General features: G+C 36.7%; 1 protein-coding gene across 2 annotated transcripts in view; it reads right to left on the reverse strand.

The window, feature by feature from the left end:
- The window catches only part of LINGO2 (leucine rich repeat and Ig domain containing 2), a 490,090-nt gene that overhangs the window by 154,117 nt on the left and 320,762 nt on the right, over positions 1 to 15,211 (reverse strand). The gene's annotated exons all lie outside the window — the stretch shown is intronic.

The raw sequence follows: 15,211 nt of genomic DNA on the forward strand, positions 1-15,211 counted from the left end.
ACTCTTCAAACAATGTGATGAATATTTTATGAGGTATGAAGCTCAGTCACTTCCACGAAAGAGACACCAAAGGAAGGCTGAGTCTCTGCCCTCCCATTTCCTCTTTGGTTCCAAATTAACTTTCACACACATGAGAAATAGAACAGACTGTGGTCATACATACCCCCAGGAAATCTGTGACTTGTGTGGCAACAACTTGTACCGTGTCTCTTACATTTGTCTATGCTACTTAAAAGAGAAAAGGTTTTCAGCAGCAAATTCATGTGCATCTAATCTGTTTTTTCCTCAGGGAGGCCAAAGGAGGTGGGGGTTAACATTGTCCCAGAGCAGAGAGGATTAATGCCAACAGACTGAGAACTTGGCAGCAGATCACCGCTGACAAAGCTCATGAGATAACACAACAGATTGGAACAATTACCTGCTTGAAGTTCCTTGTAGTATTTTTTTTCCAAGCCTAGTTTTGACTCACAGGAAACTATTGAAGTTCATAAAACATAGATACTTCAAACTTGATTCTTCACTACTAAGCAGCTCATGCATGATTTATGTCTGTATATAGCAGATGTAAGAGAACAAGACTGAACTGATTGCATTTCATACCTGCTTTTATCTGGGTATAAATGACTGCATAAATAGCAAAATGTGAAGCATCAGGCCCATTTTCTTAAATGAGTAGAAGAATCTTTTTATGAAGCTCAGTCCATGCTCTCAGAGGGGAAGTCTAATCACCACTGCACTGAGAGAAGATCCTTTTTTTTCATTGATCATTGGTAGAATTTTTGTGTTTGTAGAAGGTAAAATAAAGTCAAGGGAAACAACAAATATGTTTCCTTTCAGCTCTGACAAGGAAATTGATGACCCTCCTAGTGTAAAATATTGTTCCATGTTCAGTCACATTTTTTTTCCCCATGTACTGTTTTGCTACAGAACTTAACCAAATGAATGCTAAAGCCATGGAAAAAGACTTTCAACTTTGGAGTAACAGCTTTTACCTATATGGGTGAAAATTAGGGATGTTTATGATAATTTACAGGCTCAAAGTCTTACATACTTGCAGTTCCAGAGGATCTTTACTAAATAAATGATGCAAGAGTCGCAACAAAAAAAGAGATAGGGTGAAAAAGAGATGGGATGGAAAGTTTAAGTGAGCAAACTTCAGCCAACATTACATAGCACACTGCCATTTTTACTTTGACCACTGTCAAGACTTCACACACATTCATTGAAATCCAGGTGACATAATGAAGATTGTCCCCTTAGATGTCTTCACCACTCCTTCTCATCTTTCTCATTTTAAGATTATTAATTAAGATCCCCTTTAGTGGATCCTTAATCTAAACCAGAAATGTTTTCTGAGCCAGAGTTCAGTTCCATTCCAGAAGTTTATTCTTAAAAGTACTGCTCAAGTTGGAAGTAAGAACTTTCAAAAGATAAGGCTTGAGAGAGTAAAATGAGCATTTCTTTTTTTCCATCTGTGGTAGTACTGGGCGACTTCTGAACATCTTGGTGATGAAATCAATAGGAATCCTTTTTACTCTCTTAAAAATTACTGAAAAGCTGAATTCCCACTCTTTCCTTTTCTCACTCTCTAGCCACTCATAATACAATGACACTTAAAGCTGTCTATACTTTTTTAAGGTTTTGATTCAAGAAAAGTCATCCAACCTTCAATTTCCATACATCTGACAGAGAAAAAAGTAGAGAGGAAGCACAAGGGATACAAAGACTAGATTAAGAAACACTAAAATGCTCTTTAATCTGATTTCTGACTCCTCAACCAAAAACCAGAAATCTTTCAGCATTTCACAAGGTTAAGGAGAAATTAGTTAGCATTTCTATTTTTCCATCAAAAATTATTAAGAATTTATTTGGTATAATACAGTAAATATTTTCAAAATAAATATATAATTTAGTAATCCAATTATATGCACTTCTAGTGTTCTGAATGCTGGACTGTGACACATCTGCTTTGCTGCAAGACTTCAGTTACCATGGGCAGAGCTATTAGACATGAAACTAATGTCTACTTGTATTCTGAAAAGGTGTAAGGTTTGTTTCTTGTTTTCTTCTTATCCTTTTTATTTTTTACAGCAGTAATTCATGTTTAAAAGCAAAAAAATTCTGAAATTCTAGACAATACATAAGAGAAATAGATGTCATCCCTGTGGACTGGAGAAATGAAAAAGTAATAAAGAGTAATAGAAGGTTTTTATCTAATAAAATACACTAAAATAAATCAAGCAAATATTTAATTTAATTTTAGAAATTAATGCTGCAAATCTTTCAAAAGATTCTTCTACCCATACTCTGAAAGTATCCTATTAGGTCCTGACAGTAGTACATCCAGGTCCACTGTTGCCCCTCTGGAACTGACTGTAGGAAGAAATAGCAAGTAAAGGATATTGTATGCACCTGTGCTCTCCTAGAAAAATTTAGCATGGATTAGTACCTTCTTTCTGACTTCCAGCTGTTTAAACATTTTCTGAGTGCAATGTAGCTTAAAACTTTCAAATAATATTTCAGCAATTTTTAGCATTGCAAGCCAGAGACTTTTATTTAAAACTGTTTTCTGGGGGAGGAGTGTGTGTTTTCTTCTTAATTTTATTTTGTAATATCTCACTATCATCTGTTTAGTGGATTATGTAATACAGAAAAAGGTAGAAGAAGACCATATCCCTGATATTGAAGTATATGATTATTTAACAAAGCAGAGAAGATTATTACGATATTCTGGGGTATTTTTCAAGCTATTCTACTCTTACTTTTATTAATCAAAAGGGAGAAAAAATATTGACCTAAAAATGATAGGCTGGAAAATACCTATATCTAAGCTATATCTGTATCTATCTATATCTATATCTATATCTATATCTATATCTATATCTATATCTATATCTATCTAGATACACACGCACACATATATGAAATTGTCTTCTAAGGGCTTATTAAAAACATGAAGTAAAATAAACTAGGTTTAGATTTGATATTAGGAGGAAGTTCTACACTGTGAGGGCGATGAGGCATGGAACAGGTTGCCCAGAGAAGTTGTGTATGCCTCATCCCTGGAAGTGTTCAAGAGGCCAGGCTGGATGGAGCTATGAGGAACCTGGTCTAGTGGAAGGTGTCCCTGACCATAGCAGTTGGAATCATACAATTTTTAAGGTCCCTTCCAACCGAAACCATCCTACAGCTCTATGGTTACATTGGATTTTTTTTCCCCCATTACACAAAAGAGGAAAAAAGGATATCAAATACTGCCAAAATAATTTGAAGTTCAAATCCATCCGATTTTACTTCCACAGAAATGTTTCTTCTCAACCTATTCAATTTTCTGGGATCTGTTTTTGCAATAAAATACTAGTAAATACCCCCAGAGATACCAACATTTCTGTTTTTAAAACTAGTTACGTGTAGTTTAGGAAATCTCAATAGCTGTATCATATAAATGCAATAAAGGAACTGTAAAGAAGAAGACAATATCATGAGCCATCTTCAAGACTGTCTCTGAGAGTGAAATGTTCCATGGGTCTTTCAAACAGCTTTCTAAGTAAAATGGAAAACTAAATGCAAAGACAACCATTCATTAAAAATTTCACTGTGAGGAAAAAAAAATAACAAAAACCACCCAAATAAAACTAATGGCCTGAACCTCAGAACCTCACTCCCAAAAGAGTAAACGCTTTCAAATGCAATATCAAGCCAATATCATGTTACTATCAACCTATTATCAAGTTAATGGAAAGAGATCTGCTAATGCTGTCTAGCTTCTGAAATACCAGTTCCCAGAACGGCAACAAAAATGCCTGCAGTTACTTGTTGAAATGTTTTTGTAAATATTGACTCCCCCTTTGGGTGTGATTCAGATGGTTTAAAGCCACTGTGGTTCTTTGGGCCACAGAACAAAAAACAACTGTGCACAGAGGCAGGTGGCATCTGGGCTAGCTAAATCCAATCCGCTAAATCCAATCACCACCAATCACTTCTCCGTCCTGGTACCAGCAGCTGCTGTGAGCACATGAGGAAGTGTAGGCAAACCAAAAACCCTTTCAGAAATGAGAATTCAAAGGCATAGATGGCTTTATTGTCAGGTAATGATATCAGGAGCTTTTAACCTCCAGATAATGGCATGAAATTGCCTGAGGTCAGCAATGACTGAAAATTGTGACAATTAGATGGCTTCTTTGTGGCCTATAGGAAATGAATTGGTGGCCTCATTCCAGTTCTCTATCATAAAACAATTTCAGCTAATGCTGATTGACATCTTTGATTGCAACCATGGCTCAGAGGCCAAGACTGAATGAGCCTTGAAAATAAACTGCCCTTCAACCCAGAAAAGTCAATCCTCTGAGCCAGAGGTGAGGCACAACTAGACTGAGAAAAAATGTACCTCTTTTTGCTCACTCTACTGACAGAAACTTTGTCTCTCCTACTAACTCTTAGTGCCCTCTGCTTATGATAGGACAGAAAATGCAAGTGCTTAGGGAGGGTTTAGGAAGAGTTATTACATATAACTCTTTATGGATTTCACTCAAATAGGCAAGACTTCAGGTGGTGTGGTGCTGTGGTGCCAAGTGCTGTGTGGGTGGTCTGTTCAACAGTCCACTCTCCAAATTGCTTGCCATCAAAACAAATGGGACACATGTGGGAGCCAAGAAGCACCATTACCAGAGCTTGACAGACAGTGCATGAGGCTCCCTGAGACAAGTAACAAATCTAAGATCAAACACTTAATGTGTGGCAGAAAAATGAGCCCAAGCACAGAATTGGGTCTTGGCCATAAAAGTGAGTTAAAGGCAAATAGTTCTGGGTCACACAGACACTTTATACCTTTTCCTTATGGCATCACAGAAGAGGAACTGTGTGTGAGTGTCCATGTGTTTAATGCCAGTCTAGCATTACTCATGTGCAATAGAAATAAGGAAGAGTTTTAGACTACATTTAGATGTAAGAATAAAACCCAATTTCCTGCCCAATGCTTAAAGCATTTGTGACTATCTAGATCCTATCCCAGACCCAACTAGATCAGAAGGTTTTACTTGAGGAGCCGTTCTTAAATCTTATTAAAGATTTCATGTGCTGGGAGACATCTCAAAACTCCTGTTCCCAACTGTTTATTTCACAGCATAAAGGTCAGTTTGCACTGGCTATGTAAAATATTAATTGTAGTAAACTCACACATTGATTAGCATTTGAAAATGTCATGCTAATAAAAATATAAATGAAAAAGAAAAAAGAGAAACTAGAAGTTAGAGAATTCCTATACAACACACAGTTAAAATGCTTTTCTTCTGAAGTAATGGGGATTAAAAAAGAGCACAGTAGATGTCTGTAGAAGTGTGTGTCTCTATTTAGCTTTCCTTGGCTGGACAGGGTTCAGCCTCCTCACCTTCTTCTGTCCTCAGTTATAGAGCATGGGCTGTGTCTGCTTGCCTTAGACACCCTTAGACACTGCAGTACAGTTTCATTTCTGAGAGAATCTATGCAGCAGCAAAAATTCACAACAGTGCTTTTCCAGTGGAATGAAGCATTTCAAGCATAACTCTTGAAACGACCTGAGGCAAACACAGGAAGATCAAAGAAACCTAAAGGAAATTATGCTAATGCTCAGATGAAGCATAATAAGCAACCTCTAACTGCAACTTATATAATCCATCTGCCTTTTCCTCTAAAGACAACAAATGTCTTTCACTGGTTTTACATTTTGGGAGGTTAAAACCAAAGTATTTCTTTATCAGTTGTCCCATTGTACAAATGAAAACACCTATAGAATCACAAAATCACTTAGAATCACAGACTAGTTTATTTTGGAAAGAACCCTAAAGGTCACACAATTTCAACTACTCTACCATGGGCAGGAATCCAACCCCCTAGATCATATTGCTCAGGGCACCATCCTAATAGGTTTTGAGCACTTCCAGGGGTGGGGCATCTCCATCTTCTCTGAGCAACCTGTTCCAGTGCCTCAACACCCTTACAGAACTCAGCCTGTCTTTGCAGGAGAGGTGCTCCAACACTTTGGTCATCTTTGTGGCCCTCTTCTGGGACAATTCTAACTTGTCCATGTCCTTCCTATGCTGAGACATCAGAGCTGGATGCAGGGCAGAATCTGCCTCAGAGGGGCAGAATCTCCTCCCTCCCCTGCTGGCCACGTTGCTTTGGCTACAGCCCAGGACACGTTTGGCTCTCTGGGCTGAGAGTGCACATGGCAGGGTCATGTCCAGCTTTTTATTTATCAGAACTCCCTAGTTGTCCTCCACAGGGCTGGTCTCAATAAGTTCATCTCCCAGTGTGTGTCTGTGCTTGGGATTGCCCCAACCCAACACCTTGGGCCAACACACTTTTTTAACTTCATGAGGTTCTTGTGGACTCACTTCTTGAGCTTGTCCAGGCTGCCCTGGGTGGTTTCTCTTCTTTCTCTTGTGCCCACTGCACCACTAAGCTTCATGTCCTCTGCAAACTTGCTGAGGATGCACTCAATACCACTGTCCATGTCACTGATGACAATACTGAAGAGCACTGGTCCCAGGACAGAGCCCTGAGGGACAGCATTTGTCACTGGCCTCCACCTGGACACAGAGCCAAAACTCCCTGTCTGAGTCCATCCATCTAGAGAATACTGCACCATTCAAATGCATACCTCGCCAGTTTGGAGATGAAGGCCATGTCAAAGGCCTTACAGAAATCTAGATTACATTTTAGGGTTTAGATTGAAAAAGTCCTTTAAGATTGAGTTCAGCTGTTTACCCAGCACTGCCAAGTCTATGATCAAATCATGTCTCTAAATAACACATCTATATGACTTCTAGATACTTCCTGGTATGGTGACAACCATTTCCCTGGACAGCCTGTTCCAATGTTTGACCCTTTTGGAGAAGACTTTTTTTTTTTTTGTAAATATCCAATCTAAACTTCGCCTGGCACAATTTGAAGCTCATTCTTATAGTCCAGTCAATTGTTACTAGGGAGAAGAGACTGACACTGAACTGTTCACAAATCATTCTTTTTTGGAATAAGTTTTGAACTGGAACTGTTTCTTCCTGCACTACATTCACATAATTATAGACAATGTGCTTAGTTCAGTTTAAGATATGACCACTTCTCAGCTGAGATGTAAAAATGTGTCATGTGAATATTCTTAACTTATTTCAGTTGGAAAGTATATCGATCAGCTTAAATTGCTTTCATATTTTACGTAATTCTGATCAAAGTAAAGGTATTACTACTTAACTAAATGCAAAATGAATGGAGAGGGCCCTAGATATCAGGCTAACAGAATGATATATGATCTACTTTTTAGCATGGTTAAGATGTAAAAATTAAAACTTTCCTATCCCTTTCTTATGATGGTTGTGTTGTCACATGCTGTAATATTTTAACAGAGGACCAAGATGCCACAATTTATATGCTAAATGGATGAGTCCTGAATAGTTAGAATTATTTTTCACTGATAATAATAAAAAGAGAGAAATAGCAAATCCTGTTGGTTATTGCACAAATCCAAATAGATTAACAGCATGAGTATATAATATGAACAAAAAAACCCAGAGAGCAAAAACTTAAGTTTCTGTTTTAAAATGTCATTCTAATAAAATCCAAGACAAAAATCTCAAGACTTAGTAATCATGATATCTGAGAATCTCATTAAAAGATGGTATAGAAGCAGGAAACTTGGCTTGACACGAAAAAATATACTACTTACAGGTAGTAAACCACATATATCAATATGCAAAAAAATGTTGTTACAGACTTAATAAAAAACACCCAATCATCAAAAAAAACCTGTATGAATTCAGATTTGAGCACAGGGTGTGCCTAATTTTTTTTTACATTTATAACTAAGGAATGGTGGCTTCATGGTTTCTCTTTTCTCTCAGTGGATATTTCTACAATGTATTTTCATTTAAGGAGTTAACAACTTCAGTAACCTGTATTTACTAAGATACCTGAAAGCTACTAAATGTATTATCCACAACTTCAAAAAGTGGAATTGTGCATAAAATTATACAAATGGTATAATTTTGGTGTGATATGTTTCTGTGAGGTACTGAAACATTAGTGGTTAATGACTAAAAAAACTGTAAATGTAAAAATGCAATGACTACTTTGCTGAGGCCAGGTTTGCACCCCCTGTCCCGAAAAGAAGGGGAGGAGGAGAGTGTGGTGGTGAAAGCTCTGATCCACATCAGACAGAGCAGAGGAACACCCACCCCTGGATGACACAAGCTGGGTTTTGATCCAGATGAGGGAGAAGGCAAATAAGAAGCAGTCCCTGCTGAGCACCACAGTGCTTTTGATCACACCAATGTCCTCCCTTACACAACTGGCTCAGGTGTAAAACTCCCCAGGGAGGTACTGGGATATTCTAATCTGCTGCAAGAAGACTACTAACAAGAACCTGAGTTACCTCTGCCTTGAGGGGCAGGTCTTATCAGTTTCAGAAATAGAATTTCTTATTCTCCAGTGTCCTTTACAAATTAAAAAGTTGTCACCGGTGCTGTTTTCCTCTTTCTTCCTAAAGCTTTAAATATTCAAGGGCAATTATGGTCTGTGTTACATCAGTAAAATTTTCATTCCATATAAGTGGCAATGTTTTGATGGTTGTGGAGCTGCAGGGGTAGCCTCTGTGAATAGAAACCAAGGCTGCCAGGGCAGAACAATGTCTGTTCCAGCAGAGTGCAGAGCAACCTGGTCCTTGCTAAGCCCATTGGCCATGGTAATGGTAGTGCCTCTGTGATAACAGTTCTAAGAAAGAGTAAAAGAAATCCTGCAGACAAATTGTAAAAAAGAGGAGTGAGAAAATGTGAAAGAGCCCTGCAGGCTGCAAGGTCAGTGAATGACGGGGAGGAGGAGATGCTCCAGGTGCCAGAGAAGAAATTCCTGGCAGTCCCTGGAAAAGACCATGGTGATACAAGTTGTATCCCTGCAGACCATGGAGGTCCATAATGGAATACATATCTACATCCAGCCCATTAGGGATGCCATTTCATAGCAAGGGTGTGCCTGAGGAAGGCTGTGTAGAAAATTCATGCTGGACCACATTCCTGGCAGGAGCTGTAGCCTGTGGAGAAGAGTCCATACAGAAGCAGGGCTTCTGGCAGAGGTTGTGGCTGGTGGGGGATCCTTTCTGGACCAATCAATTTTTGAAAGATTCTTCTCTGTGGGAAGAATTCACACTTGAGCAGTTCTGAAAGAACGGTATTCTGTGATGTGGATATCCCATACTGAAGCACAAGAAAAATGCAAAGGAGTGACAGCGATAAAGTGTTATGGCTTAATCTCCATTCCCCATCTGGCTGCGCCACTCAGAGAGGAGGTAGAAGGATTGGCAATGGAGGAAAAAAGCTGATCCTGGGGAAAAGCGGGGGAGGCAGAGAGAATGGAGAGAGAGGTGTAGGTTTGTCTAGTTTTGTCTTTGATCTTCACTATTCTACTCCATTTTAAATTCCCCATATATATAGTCAATCAAGTTGAATATGTTTTGCCCATGATTGTAACTGGTAGGTGAACTCCTTGTGTTTGAAACAACCTATGAATTTTTATATTTTTTTTGCTGCTCTGTCCTCTTGAAGAAAGGGAGTCAGGAACTGCTTGGGTGGACATCAGTCATCCAGACCAGATCAACCCACAGAATGCTGTAGATTAATTTGGAAGAAACTTCCACCTTAGGAGAAACTGCAGAATTGCTTCTCCCCATTATATGAGGCAGCAGTGGAACTAACAGAATCAGAGAGCAGAATATATTCCCAAACACAAAGAGAAATACAACATGTCCATGTCCTTGCTAGAGGAAAAACTACCAGAGGAAAGTAAGAGGAACACTAATGTTCTAATTTGACAGAATTTGTTACAATGAATCATAACTTTGCCTTTCAACTGCAAACACAATTATTACTGTGATAGTTGCAGCACAGAAAAGGTGATAGAGGAAATTCAAAATTCATGTCATTGCTTAATGAAATCTATCTTCTGTAAATATATACACATACGTATAGTCTGTAGGCAGAATTTCTGACATTGCCACACGTTCCTTTGAATGTGATTTTGTCCATACAGGAATAATGTATAAAGATGTCTCTAAAAATATATGAAATATGCACATATACCATTTTACCACTTGCATATACCATTTGCACATTTAGTTTCACTTATGCTTTAAGCTAGATCTACAGCAATAGAAGAGTATATTATTCTCAAAAATACTTTTTTGATCTTAAACATACCTCATTACAGAGAGGAAGCTCTGTATTAGGACTAAATATTTGTTTGTGATGAATGGCTATTTGATATGATGACTAGAATAATTTTATTGTAGTCTGTGCCTAATAAGCACTCACAATTTAGTTGCAGCAACCCATGAAGTAAAGTAATTGTCAAAGATACCAGCAGTGTCAGATCCAACTCTCAAGTTTTTGGAAATATCACTTGAATATTACTCAAATGTCTCAAACATAAATTGTTGGAAAAAAAAGTGTTGTTCAATGTTCATCATACATAATATCTTATGCATTAATGTCTTAAAATATCTTACGGCCATGATCTTTCACAATTAAGAGGGATGTTTAATAATCTTAATAACATATGCATTTCCCTGAATTAATAGATTTCAAAAAAATTGCATTGTAATATTAAGAATGGAGATTTTTATTTTTATTTTTTATTTCTATGGTTTCAGCTTTTTTTCCAGGAAGTTATTTTCACTCACAGGAATTTGGAACACTGAATCTGCTATGAAACATGTGAAATTTCAGTTGTCAAGTTACAGAGATTGCAAAGGACATTTTAAAGGTGATTTTATTGTATGACCATATGCTAGAAGATTTCCATTCTTCCTCCTGACTTTTTGTAGGAAGAAAGAATGGGGTATTATTCAACTGACTTGGACAGCTCATCTCAAGCTTCTAAAATGTATCATTTCCAATGTTCATTTAGAGAGTTCTTAAAATGCTTACTGTTTATTTGACAGAGCATGAGATTTACATCCAGTTTAGGAGCTTTATATCTCAATATACACTGGCTGCTGAGTGTGCTTGCTTTGACAATCTGTATTGAACCGTCCCCAGCTATAATAGCATCATCAAGCTGCATCACACTGAGGCAGCCATTTGTTCATTCCCATCTCATCACAGACTGATGGTCTTGTGGTCTCAGATGTGTGCAAATATATGTTTTATTCACAGTGCCACAAAAGATCAGCCAATAAGAATAGAAAAGCAAACTCTCATAAAACTTGAACTATGAAATAATGGAATTGTAAAGAAAGAAATTCAAAGTGCCATTTGAATTTTATTAAATCCTCAGACAAACAAACTACAACCAGAACCAATGTAATGTAGAGAAATGTCTGTGAAAAATAATGGAACATTTTAAATGTGCCTATGGTGGAATGAAAATCTAACCCAACAGGACACTCTGAGAAAAAGAAAGAATAAGAAGAGACCTTTAGATCAATTTTTATGTAACCACACTTTGCATAGCAAAGGGTTGGGAACTAGAAGGAATGGCTCAAATAACTTGACATTTCCTTTGATACAGTGGTCCATCTTTTCTTTCTTATTTTTTTCTCTTTTTTTCCAATTTATCTATTTCTGGGAAGTGATGAACATCCAAAGGGGTGGTATTTAAAAATACTTGAAAAATGTTATATTCAGGGTCTTGATTGCTAACCTGATCTAGATTGGATGTGTTCTGCTTTTCAGCTGCACCTTGACTTGTGGCAGGGAAGACTTTATTGAAGAAGTCACAGTGCTATGTGGTTTTAACTTCTCTTGTCAGCGCCAGCATAATTATGTTGACACACTCAAGATGTCCCTAAGCCTTTTTCCACACTTCTCTTTGCCTCATCTTTTTGTAAGATCCTCTGTAATGAAACAATTTTTTGTAACTTTCCCTAGGAACTAATTTTTTTTTTTTTATTAGGGAGCATGGTGGTGTTTGGTACATTTGATTTCCTCTGTTGGCCTGCTGAAATTGCTAGACAATTGAAATTTATTGATTGATGGGGTGATAAAATGATAAATAGAAGGATAAAACCTCCAAGATAGGAGCTAAGTTAGAGAAATAAAATTCAGAAGTGACTTTGTTTTTAATTGCAACATAAATTTGAGAAAAAGGGTTATGAGATTTCATTTCTACAAATGCTTATGGGGGTGAGTTTGAAGAGGCAAAATGAGCCCTTCTGGGCTGATATGGCCCAGTGTGTAAAGTTGTATTTAAGTAATTAAGGGCAGTAAAGGCTCAGTGGGGAGGACCAACTAGAGTGCAAAGCAGGGAAATGGACAGTTCCAATGTGCACCACTGACAACACAATTTGCTTACATCATAAACTATCAGATGTGGAAAAATCTGTTAAAAGACTGAAATGGGATAGAAGAGTAAAAAAGAAAAAAAAAAAGAACAGGAAGAAATCATCCTTGGTTTTCCAGTGAGACAGTGTACCAATAAAAGGATCAGTATACTGTCAGTCACATTCCCACAGTGTTTACACAGGAAAAGCAAGACTTTCTCAGAGGTCTAGTGACTAGATTTTCCCCAATTTAACTATGCAAATAGATTTTATCTATAATAATTTTAAAAATTATGATGATTGTAATAAAATTAATAACCTGACCTCAAATGGAAAGGGAAAAATATTTATAGAAACTTGTCTTCTTTCAGGAAGTGTTTATCATTATAGCTTCAAAATCCAAAAATGTGACTAACAATAAAAAGACAATTAAAATTAAAAATACAAAGGGTTAAAGGTTTAATTTTTTTTGCTTTCTGGTTCTTAATGGACACAATCTTTTAAGGACCATTTTCTGCCTCTAAAAATCACAGATTACTTTATATAGAAATGCATACTATATTTTCAAGTATTTACATGGCTTAGGAGCCTTTTATTCCAAGAAGACAATAGCCTCTAAATTAAATTCAAGAAATCACAAGTAACTAAAGAGAATTATTAAGAAAACACAATTTCAAAAGAAAAATAAAAAAAATGGATGAAGAAAAATCAAAAAGAAAGAAAGTTGTAGTATCAGTTCCAAGTCTGTCAAGCTCAGAATACCCTCCATAAATCACTAGAGCAGTCAAGAACTTGATCAGCTCATCCCTGAACTCCCAGATATCCTCACTTCCTACTTCCTTTTGTGAGTAGACTACTGGTAAACAGCCCTAGATTAACTTGGAGCTATCAGTCTATTGCACTGGTATTATTATTATTATTATTATTATTAATAATATGGTATTATTATTAGTCACTCAAAGCCTCCAGATATAAAACATACAATTGCCCCCAGGTCTTTTCTGAAAGTACAGTTCAGTTAGCTAGTTAACATAGCATATTCAGCTTTTGTTGTGAATGGCAAATGTAAAGCTTTCCTGATATGAACTCACCAAATTTTGGGACACTTTCATTTTTGTTAATACTCATGGAAATATCCTGAGTTTGCCATGTGTATTTATATAATATTTAAATTTCTGTTGTGCAGAAACTTTAAAAGATAAATATTATTTGTTGAAAACAGAATAAGATGTGGAAAGGCATGAACTTGAGGGGGATCATTTTATAACCATGTCATAAGAGGCTAAAACCAGCATTGAAATATCCTGACAGACTTCTCATACATTAGCAATATTGCCATTAAATCAAAGTAGAAACCAAACCAAATCAAAACAGAAAACAAGTTTTCTTGGCAAAAAGTCCCACTAAAAGTAAACCTGTAAAAAATAGTGCCTTAATTTTACTGTTTGAAGATTTGCTTTAAGCTTCCATGTACTGAAAAGAGTCTCTTACAAAAATATTTGAGTTTTTCATTAGGTGACCAAGGTTACCATTGCTCTCCCTCCAGTCTGTAAAAGAGCACTGGGCCTTGATAGGATATCAATTGCCCTGTGCCATAGTGCTACCATGCAAAATGTGAGGGGAAAATAGGAAGATCTTGATTTGGCAGTTAATTTTCTCACTGCTTCTTGGAGGTTTTTTTCTAAGTTCATTGGCTAGTAAAGCAATTTAAGACTTATGAGAAAGGATTTCTCCCACCAGTTGCTTGTAAAACTCCTAATTTTTGGCCCATTTTTTCAGCCAGAAGTGTATCATAGAAAGCTGGAAACAGTTTATCCTTTGATGTAAATGGTGAAAAGTTTGAACCGTTATTGTGACAACAAACGTAATAACAGTTTAAGCGTACTTAGTTTTTACAGTGCAGATCACAAAAGACTACTACAAATGAGGGACAGCACAGAGAAAAAGTAATATTTTCTGAAAGGCAAAATAAGAATTGCATGTGGGATTAGCTTCTTGTGTTCCACATACTACACAGTTTGAAAGCCTTGACCTCTATCACTGTTGACTTCTATTTAATAGCTAGCTTTTAAATTAAATGCTACAATTTCTTTTAAAAATGGATAAAAAATTGAGTCTTAAGGAGATAAATATTAGTGAAGCATAAACAATCCTGATGCAACAGGATCCTGAATAACAATCCTGATTCAGCTTCCCATTCATATCACCAGAATAAAGCTATCATGAGAAATACAGACACATGAGAAGAGCATTTTAAAAGGCTGTAGATTTCTATAGGAAAATAAAATGAAACTAGAAACTCATAGATACATATATAATACTATATATATTGTTATTTTAAACACTTTTCTTCTCACTATATATCATCATGAAAATTCCCCAATTATGATGGGGATGATGAGTTGCAACATTGTGTTTCTGAAGTTGTTACTCATATTTCAGTCACTTGCCAACTTTTTTCCCTTTTAATTTTAAATTTTTTATAAAATCATTTTTTCAATGTTAAAAACTGCAGTCTGTTAAAAATCTATTAGTTAAATTACTAGTTTTTATGTCAGAGAATAGTTCAGTTGCAGCAATAAGTGGTTGATATGTATTTTTCTTGACAGTTACAAAAATAATTCTGTTGCAAATACTTTTTTCTGAAAACAGGCAGAATACAATGGTAGTGCAGCTGTGAAATAGATACAGATATAGCTGACCTGCATCTGTCTGAGTGTACTCCAAACCTAGAAGTCTGGAGAAATGGATGTGAAAACAGTTTTCTGTACTTCTCTCTGGGCTGTCTTTTACTCATGGGGTCATGTCTGGAGGTTGTGCAGTCCAGATCACAAAGTACAGTGTCACCTGAACACTGCTCTAATGTTTCCTGAGCCAAACTGTGTATTTGTATGGTACAACTCACATTGGCGCAAGCCTAGAATTTGT

The sequence above is a fragment of the Molothrus aeneus genome, chromosome Z, assembly GCF_037042795.1.
Source record: "Molothrus aeneus isolate 106 chromosome Z, BPBGC_Maene_1.0, whole genome shotgun sequence".
Taxonomy (NCBI): domain Eukaryota; kingdom Metazoa; phylum Chordata; class Aves; order Passeriformes; family Icteridae; genus Molothrus; species Molothrus aeneus.